This window comes from Pinus tabuliformis, chromosome X (genome assembly GCF_031772625.1).
Source record: "Pinus tabuliformis cultivar Carrire ecotype Pingquan chromosome X, CPIR1, whole genome shotgun sequence".
Classification (NCBI taxonomy): Eukaryota; Viridiplantae; Streptophyta; class Pinopsida; order Pinales; family Pinaceae; genus Pinus; species Pinus tabuliformis.
This window is the reverse complement of record NC_142308.1, coordinates 457,963,954-457,973,863: the sequence shown is the minus strand read 5'-3', so window position 1 is coordinate 457,973,863 and position 9,910 is coordinate 457,963,954. Positions and strand designations below refer to the sequence as shown.

The window sequence follows — 9,910 nt, the reverse complement described above, 5'->3', positions numbered from 1 at the left end:
TAGGACCCCTTAACCTCATGTGGGCCCCTCCATCCACCCATTCAATTTTCCCTCCATGCATATTGAATGGCTAATTCTAACTCCTATGTGGGTGGCCCCCACATTCCACTAGTAGCTAAATAAAGTCGATTTGGCCCCTAAGTCCTTAAGTTGAAAGTGTGGGGCCCTCTTCCTTAGTAAAAAATGTGCAAAATTGTGTAGCAACACCCTATTACTAATGTGTTTGAGAAGGGACATGACAGTTCTCCCCTCCCAAATGTTGCTTGCCCTCAATCAACCTCAAAGTTGGGTGCTCCAAAATGTGTTCACCCTCCCAGGTGGCATCCTCATCTAGAAGGTTCTTCCAATGCACCAAACATTGCTTTTCCTCAAGCAATGCCTGAACAAACACCCTCTCTGATTGTGGACCCCCACTATCAATGCAAACTTCACCAGGCTCCCAAATGTGCCATTGGATCATCCCTGATCGTTGTACTATCCTATAGTGAAGGAGTCCCTTGATACCAGGATCCCAAGCCAACCTGATCAACGTGAAGCCCCCCTTTCTCCACTCACTATCCTGTCAGATATGGGCATTAGAACCCCTATGTAAAACACCAATAAGTAGAGCATATTGACGATGTAAAACTCTTCCCAAATCCTCATGAAGCTGCTCTACTGAATAGTCCATCTCATGCACTACAAGTGTAAACTCCTGAAGATGCAATCCAATCCTAGTGAAATTGAACCCTCGTCTACCCGGGCCTCCCCTGATCTCCTCATGTCGATCACCCTGCCACATGGTGAAGTTCCTCACACCATCAATGAATCACTAAAACCAAATGGAAGATCTGCATGGCCCTCCCCTGTAGAAACCAGCTCACCTCTATGGCAGTTGAACTGCTCAACCTTGTTATGCCAGAATCCCCTGCCCATCGCAAAAGGAACCTATCCTACTAACATCGTGACACTCTAGTCATGAATGACTGCCTAGCATGCTCGTACCAAAACCTCCTCTCCCATAACTCTCGGCCATAGTCTATGCGATGATCGAGGCTAGGCCAATCTTGCCAAAGTGACTCAATAGTGCCAGTGCCTATCACTCCATGGCTAGTCGAAATCTTGAGCAACAATCTTCCTTGTCCTACAGTGAGGACTTCAGTGATCGCCCATGTGTTTGCATGTGAACGAATCAGTCTACTTATTATCCCGACCATGCTCACTGAGGAGTGGAGTATCCCACCAATCCATTGGATCCTTGGATCCCATAACCATACTGGAGGTCCACAAACCCCAATCCTCTTTGTATATCACTGTGATATGCTGCTAGTTGTTGGGACCCCTTTGTGCCCAGTCTCTACCTCCTGTAGGTATCCAGTTGTTCTGTGCCTGCCAAATCACACAACGAGATCTGCTATCCCAACTCTTGATGATGTGCTCAAGTACTTCCAGAATCCTAGGCATCATCTTGCCAACAAGGACTATTGTCCTCCGCACCTCCTGCTCCCCTAATGCCTCAAGCTGTCCAAATAAAAAAGAACCATGTAACTGCCTCTCAGTCACCTTCCTAAGTGTGAACCTAGGGGTGGAACATATGCTACCTCGACAACCAACCATACTCCCCAAGTTTGTAACCATTGATGCATGCACCAACTAAGTGTCTCAACTAGAGAGTCTCATCTTGGCCCATGACTCATGATGTCTCATCCAAGTGCCTAGGGTGAGTTCCCCATGCCCTGCTTCTTGAATGGAGAGTGTCAAAATGAAACAACCAATCTCTCTGCGATTGTAAGCAACACTTGAGGATGATGGGTGGGTATGTCCCAAAGAGTATGATCAAGTGTATGCCAGAATGCTCAAGAGTAATCCTACTCCACACTGTAAGCCAGCATGCTATGGTATCCCACCATGTATCTCCATGATCCTCTGTAGACCACTGCTCCTCGCTGCATAGCCCTCGACACCACTGGGTGATGTGGCCTAGAATTGGGTCTTTATGCATCAGGCCACATCCCTCTATATAACACTGTACACAACGACCTGACTCTGTGTAGTCTTATGTACCACTACCTACTATCATACCACCCTGTAACATATGGTATCCAACATGTGCCAAAGTGTTTTCCACTCTTATAGTGACCCCAACATGACACGTGCCATGTCACCTCATCCATCATGGTAAACCTGAGCACCCTAACTCCACTCCTACTAAGGGGGATATCTCTACTGTGCCGATCGTCTATGACCCCTGAGTCCTAAACCTTAATGGGAGAACATCATCTCCATACAATATCTAGTCTGGTGACCGATCCATTCCACCTCCTTGAACCAGCTCCTGCCAGAGAATGTTAATCATCCCCATCCGCAACCAACATGCCAAAACAACTAATGGATTATGCTCACAAACCAACTAGCCACTAGCATCAACTAGAGATCCCCTAAGGAATGCATGCACTCAAGCATGGGGTTAACTACCACATCAACGCCATAGCTTCCCACATGTCTGATATCAGATAAGAAGCCCTGCCTGGATTCCAATGCCAACTTGGGCCTCCAACACCCTCAATGTCTGAGAGCTCCCACTGAGATTTACTCCGAACTACGACCATCTCCATGAGTCTAGCCCACTCCACAGGGTACCAACTCAAAATCTCTCACCATCCAACCCGAAGAGAGGGATCGAATGCACAAAATCTAGCACATAGAACAAGCCTGACACGCGGATGTTGCATCTTGTGCAACTCTGACCGTCTCATCCCACTACCCAGGTCAACACATGAAATCTGACTAAGTAGCTCTGTCTCTCTCTCCAATGGGCAAAGGAGACCCAACAGTTCTGCTAACCTGGTCATCCCCTTTGGTATGTCTAGACAACTCCGCCTCTCTCAATCCAATGCGTAAGGATGGGCTGATAACGCTTTAGATCATGTCAGTGTGCCTCTGAAGCAAATTGTGCTCAAATCCCAACATGCGGTCTCTATGTTGCCCCTCATCATTGGCTAGCCCAAAGGATGGTTGCACATCCTCCTCCATCATGGGCTCCACATGAGCCTCCAACTACTCCTCCCTAGACAACCCAACATGCAAGACATGCTCATCAGTCAGTTGTAGGTGACTGTCGTCCGACAATTGTGTCATAGATCTGGATGCCTCTGTATCTATTGGCTCCTCATCAATAGTGGGGATGTTTCTTGACACCTCATGAATGGATGGTCCTATGGGTGTATGTTCTACTTTCTCCCCCAAGGTGTCAACTAGTTCTATCAAAGAGGCCTCCAACAATGGTGACTCTTGTGCCACACTGGGTATACCAATGTGATCCTCACACTCTCGCGTGTCCTCTACCTCATGTTCAATCTCCTCCTAGGGCCCCTAATGTCTAAGACTAGATCTCCACCAACAAAATCGTCTCCTTGACTCATCCTCTAACTGTCTCTGGCCTGCCTGCTCCTTTCCAAGAGATCTGGTGCCTTGATTTTGTTGGATTTCCCCACATAGTGTAGATGGTTTTACTCCCATGGCTTGTGCACCTCTAGTGTCTATGTTGTAAGGACAAGGATGGATCATGGCTAACACCTTCCTCAACTGAGCCAACCTCTCATCACTCCATTGGATTCCACCCCAAAATCCCTGCATATTGAATCGCCCTTGAGCCATGGGTAGTGTACGGTGTAACTCGTCACTGTGCATACATGCCCAAATCTTCCATGATCTTATTGGTTACCCACAGCCGGGCCAAGATCATGCTCTGATACCACTATTCCTAAATAGGAATTTAAGTGATAAACCAATTAAACAAACAGTGCAACAATGGAAAATTAAAAACATTTAGCAAACACCCATGAAACATTGTAATACTAGAATTGTTGAGCCATATTTTATGAAATATGAGAGCATGAGTACAATATATAAATGGAGTAGTGCACTTGAACTTGTCTCAAGGACAAGCTGGACCAAACCTAGGTGGTAGAATAGCTGGAAAGATGATTGTTCATTAGTTGCTCTACTATGCTCTGCGTTGTCCTAGTAAACCGTTGATCTGCTGACTTTGGCCTGCTGGAAAGTGCCCAAAAACTGCCCAAAAAATACTGCCTTTTTAGCCTTAGACTCCTTGGACAAAACCTAGAAGGGAATTTCTCTAATTTTGACTTTGGATTTTTGGCCTCTTAGGAGCTACTCTCCGGCTACTGCTGCCAACTTCAATTTGCAGGAAACAACCTGCAAATCCACTTGGAAACACCCCTTAAATGTTGCTTTCCCGTATACTATTTGATCCCTTGCTTCCCGGATGATCCCTAACCCTGATATATGCTCAATTAAGCCCCACGAATTTGTTGTTGGAGGCCACTGTGCAGTCTCTCTGCCCAAAAATGTATACTAATACGTGTACTAGCTGGCTTGTTGCAAAACACTGATAAAATACCCTCAATCCTCCACCTTCCTTGCTCCCGAAAACTCCCAGCAAGTGAGGGCCCTCTTGGCTAGCTAAATCAACCTCTGTGTATTCTTGGCTGCCCAGAAAACAGGCAGTCCCTTCCTCTACGTGGTTGGATGAGTTTTGAATTAGTGTTGGAAACATCCGCAATCTCTGTGGAACAACCTCCCAAGGGCAGGCACAGATGGCCCCTGAAAGTACAAGTTGAATCTTCCCTGCGGAAGACTCATGGCTAAACAATGGGTAGACTCACTAAGAAATAGAGCATACAAGAGCGAGTTTGCTTGTCAAATATTCAGAATGAAAACAAAATGAGAGCTGATCTCTTTTTATAACTCCTTGGGCCCCCTTAACCTCATGTGGGCCCCTCCATCCCACCATTTGATTTTCACTCCAAGCATATCGAATGGCTAATTTGAACTCCAATGTGTGTGGCCCCCACATTCCACTAGCAGCTAAATAAAGTCGATTTGGCCCCTAAGTCCCTAAGTCAAAAGTATGGGGCCCTCTTCCTTAGTCAAAAATGTGCAAAATTGTGTAGCAACACCCTGTTACTAATGTGTTTGAGAAGGTACATGACACATAACCATTTTCCGCCAATATTATATCACAACCACCCATGTTGATGGCATGTAGATGGGTTTTTAATAGTCTCCCATCAAGGGTTTGGCACTTTTAACATCTACTGCCACATTTTGTCATATCTCTATTAATGATCATGATTTGAAAGTTCTACATTGGGTGTACAAAATAGTGAATTTGTTCCACCACTCTCTTGCGAATGAAATTGTGAGTGCTACCACTATTGACTAGGACTATAACTTTCTATGCTTTACGTAGCCCATGAGTTTCGAGGTTTATGGAGTTGAAATGACTAAGGATGAGTGTTAGTGTCCTTATCTTGTAATGCCAATGTTTCTTCACTAGTTATGTATTAAATCAAGTTTTGATTGGTCTTATCAATTTGGGACAATTTGTGTTCTTTACACACATGACCTAAAACATATTTTTCATCACAATTATAGAAAATTTCATGTCTTTGGTATTTTTCTATTTATGTTCGAGACAACCTTTGTACTTTTAAGAGATGAGTAAGAGTTCTGCTTGGTGAATTTCCTTGGGGAGAATGGGTGTGGAGTTCTCCTTAGTGACTTAGATTTCCCTATACTGGTGGTTTATTAGCTATACAACAAGCACCATAATGATAGATAGGCATCCACTAAGCTTCCCACTGACCACACAGGCATAGACACACAATCTAGTGGACTCAAACACAAAACATAGGCAACAACACCCAAAATTTCACATGAATTTCACAGAGCATGGCTCAACAATTTTCTCCATGACTTCCTTTGCTTCCATATCTCATGCTCCATAGTTCCACATTATTCGTGCTAGTCTCAAACACTCTAAAAAACAACAACCAAACCAACCAAGATGTAGAATAAGAACTCAATTAAGAATAACCTCATGGAATACTCTAATATGTGTAAATATACTTTCATCTTCATCCCTTCATTTTCAAAAAAGGTGCAATCTCTCTTGGTTTCTCAATCTGCTTTCTACTCTTGAAGCAGACTATGTTCCCCTCCACCATTTATGCCACCATCTTCAACGCTTCTTTTCTTTCTTTAAGATTCATCATCTACTCATCCATTCCTCGATCATCAAGGGGAGATGGGCATCGTCCCATGCCCCTCACCTCTATGTCAAATCTCATAATTATTGTCAAGTGGTGGTGGCTCAATCAAGTCAGAACAACTCCAATAATAACTCTAGGATATTTCATGGATTTTCAAACAAGCAAGCTCCATATTCCCTCAAAACTATGGATTTTGGTGTCCTCTCCTCAATCCATCCATTTAATTTTGCACTTAATTCTTGAGTTTATAGTTTAGCCGCTTTAGCCAGTCATGACTCTTACATTAGTAGTACACAACTATTTATACAACCATCCTTTGGTTGGGAGATATTCCACAATTTTCTTGATTCCTTTCATGATGTTTTTCATATATTTCTCCTTTACAAGGGAGCCTTTGACGAGATGATGTAGGATTAGGAGAGAATCTCCCATCCAAAGCATATTTCCATGTCTCTATAGAATTCTAGTGTTTTTTAGCATTAATCACCATCTCCACATCTAGGGGCCTCACAATTGCTCCTAACCACATAACAAGACATTACTATTTAACTTAATTCTTGAATCTCCTCCTTGAGGCCACTAATGAAACATTCTTTATAGAAGGAATCGGTGTTATGTTCTTTGTATGGATGGATATTTCTCAAAGGATGCTCTAACGTTGATTATTGAGCGAATATGGTGTAAACTGATAAGTTTCCCTAAAGAATGTGTCTCTTTGTTGAAGTCTACAGAACAATTTTAACAAACTAACTTTAGGAAATGTAGCCTAAATATATGTTTGTCATTCCCACCATTTACATAATTTTGGATCTAAATATAAAACCCCCACCCTAATTTTCATCATATCATTAGTAATACATTCAAGGGAGAAGCAATCCTAGTGTGGCTTAATGTGTTGTCAACCCCTATGTTGTTATTCTGGTATTCCTTGAGCTAAACTATTTGACAACTTCTCATTCAACCCCCTATAAAAATTCTCAATTTCCTTTTGAATATTATCCTCCAAATTAATGACTTTCCAAGTTGGTTAGTATTTATGAAGTAAATAGGGTTTTCATATTATTCGATGAAGTATGAGGATGTTTATAGTTATTCTCCTTCATGGATGAGCTACCTCTCAAGTGAATCCATACATGTTCTAGCCCCACATGATTGTGTGCTTTCCCCCTATGCACCATTATTCCATCATAGGTCTTTCTTGTAATGTCTTTTTATTAGTAATTGAAGCTCTCTTTTTTGATGTGGAAAGTGATGTTCATATCAAGCCCTTACAAGATCCAACTATCTCTACAACTTGAGTTTAAATGTTCATGAGCATGGGAATGCCTCTCACATCTACAAAATAGATTATATGTATTGATCACATTTATCTTGTTTATCTTGCTAGTGGTCTTCATTTCTCTTCCTAGACAACCCCCCACCCTCCTCTCTCTCACACCCCTACTATTCTACAATCAAGCACTTGCGTAAGAAAAACATGATGTTTTTTGGTTACATAAATGATTCAAACCTCACACATCATGGGGCAACTAAAAGCACCTCAATTTCACTCTCCTATGGCATTTGGGTGACCATACTTAAAAACATCACCATCTCATGTATAACTTTCAATTAATATATCAAATTCATAATTCAAATCAAAGTTTAATCCACATTTAAAGATACTAGTTCAAAACTAGTAAATACTTTTGTGATCAACCATACTCAAACTAGAAATTCAAAATAATACATATAAAAAACAACCTTACTACTTTATGGTTTAAATCCCATAAATACTGATGTTAGACATCAACCATATTCAATTTTACCAAGTTAAAAAATTAAATAAACAAGCTTACTGCTTACTACTTTATAATTTAAATCATATAAATACTTCTTTAAAACATCTATCAAACTCAATCTATCCATTCAAAAAATTACATATACAGAATAACCTTATAATTACCTTATTTCAGGTACTAAAATTTAACTATTCAAAACACTAATTACTCAAAACAACCTTACTATTACACATTAAAAAAAACCCTTACTACCTTTGGGTTCACCAGATTTTGTAAATACTTTTCTATAAAACATGAACCACGATAATATCTACTAAATTTAAAGAATTACATATACAACACATCAACCATAATCAAATCTACCTATTTAAAGAAATACATATACAACACTTCATCATTTCCTCATTGTTCACATATACCTATTCAAGGAATTACATATACAACACTACCTCATTGTTCACATACCGTGAATACTTCTGCAAAACATTTAATCTACCCATTCAAAGAAAATTTACATATAAACTAGAATTTTGATTTTAAAAAGTTCAAATATTTGAATCCTCCTGTCTCCTCAAACATTACAAATGAATGCATTACAGTAACACTGTTTACTACATACAAATCAAATTTCCAATCCTGTCTCCTCAAACATTAGCATTACAGTGTAGACCACTCTCAATCTCTACCAAATGAAATCAAAAGTGAATGCATTCCCTAAATCTCTTACCAGAGAATCCAGTCACAACAATGCAAAATCAATGAAGAAAAATGCAAGCAAAATCAACCAAAACCGCTTTGATGACTTCCATTAATAATAATAAGGCCGATAGCGTATGGGGCGCCTGTATCTTGGCATCTTCCCATACCCATACCCATAAATTGGAGGGGGGGCGTAATAATAAGGCCGAGCATAGGGATTGAACCTTCGACCTCGATAACGGTGCTGCCCCATTCCTGGAACATTTGTCCTTTTCGCTGTAATCTTCAGCTGGCGATTATGAAGTTCAGAGTTATTCAGACGAAGTGCATTTTGAACAGAGACAGCGTCCAGAAATTCAACATAAGCAAACCCTTTTGGCTGACCAAACTTGTCAGTTTTAATAGTAACCCTGTTAACTGTCCCGCATGACTGAAAATGACGCTGCACTTCCTCTGGAGTGCAGGAGTAATCAACATTTCCAACAAAAATAGAACGCGAATCCGCTTCTTCTCTGCTCGCTTGATCCGCAACCCCTGAAGTAGCAGGGTCTGGCACGGCGGGGATCTGCATTTCTTGAGCGATCTTGACCTGCATTTCTCTCAGGGCGGCTGCCTCTTCTTCAATTTCCTGTAGCCTTTTGCTCATCACATCCAACTCTTTCTCATTAATGCCCATTTCGGTGTCTTCTGGTTCATACTCTATTTCGGTGTCTTCTGGTTCATACTCTGGAATTTCCCCGCCATACACTTCATGCTCCTCCATTGCTAGCATGTCTCGGGTAACTTTGTCGTGTGCAGGTCTTTCTACAATATGGAGATGAGTTTATATGGTTTTAATGAACACCATTAATGGAAGTATTTGCTTGCCACGGTAACTTTGTCGTGTGCAGGTCTTTCTACAATATGGAGATGGGTTTATATAGTTTTAATGAACACCATTAATGGAAGTATTTGTTTGCCACGGCCGACGTCCATGGATGGAAATGATTTGTCAATGTGGACTTCCGGGTGGTGTTTTTTTGGTCTTGCTCTCTTTAGAGTGGTTTTTCTGTGTCGATGCTATAATGGATGTTATGTTTTTTATTTGGTTTCAAATTACGGTGACATATTTTTAGTTCTTTCACCACATTACTTCAATAAATTACTCATTCAATATATATAAAAGAGCGTGTACTTTAATATAGAGTAAAATATCCCAAACTAATAACTTGGAATATCAATTTGATAACCAAATTAAAAAAAAAATCTAAAATGAATACATAAAATAAAGAAATGCAGACTTCTACTCTTTTAAAATATCAAAATGAATTAAATTAATAACCAAAATAAAAAAGCAATAAAAAACATTGATAACCAAATAAAAAAATATCTAAA

The 9,910-nt window shown here is 40.7% G+C and overlaps 1 pseudogene; it reads right to left on the bottom strand.

Annotated features, from left to right (window-relative positions):
- Nucleotides 1–8,645: 8,645 nt before the first annotated feature.
- On the bottom strand, nt 8,646–9,299 carry LOC149140586 (polyadenylate-binding protein 2 pseudogene; annotated as a pseudogene).
- Nucleotides 9,300–9,910: the final 611 nt, after the last annotated feature.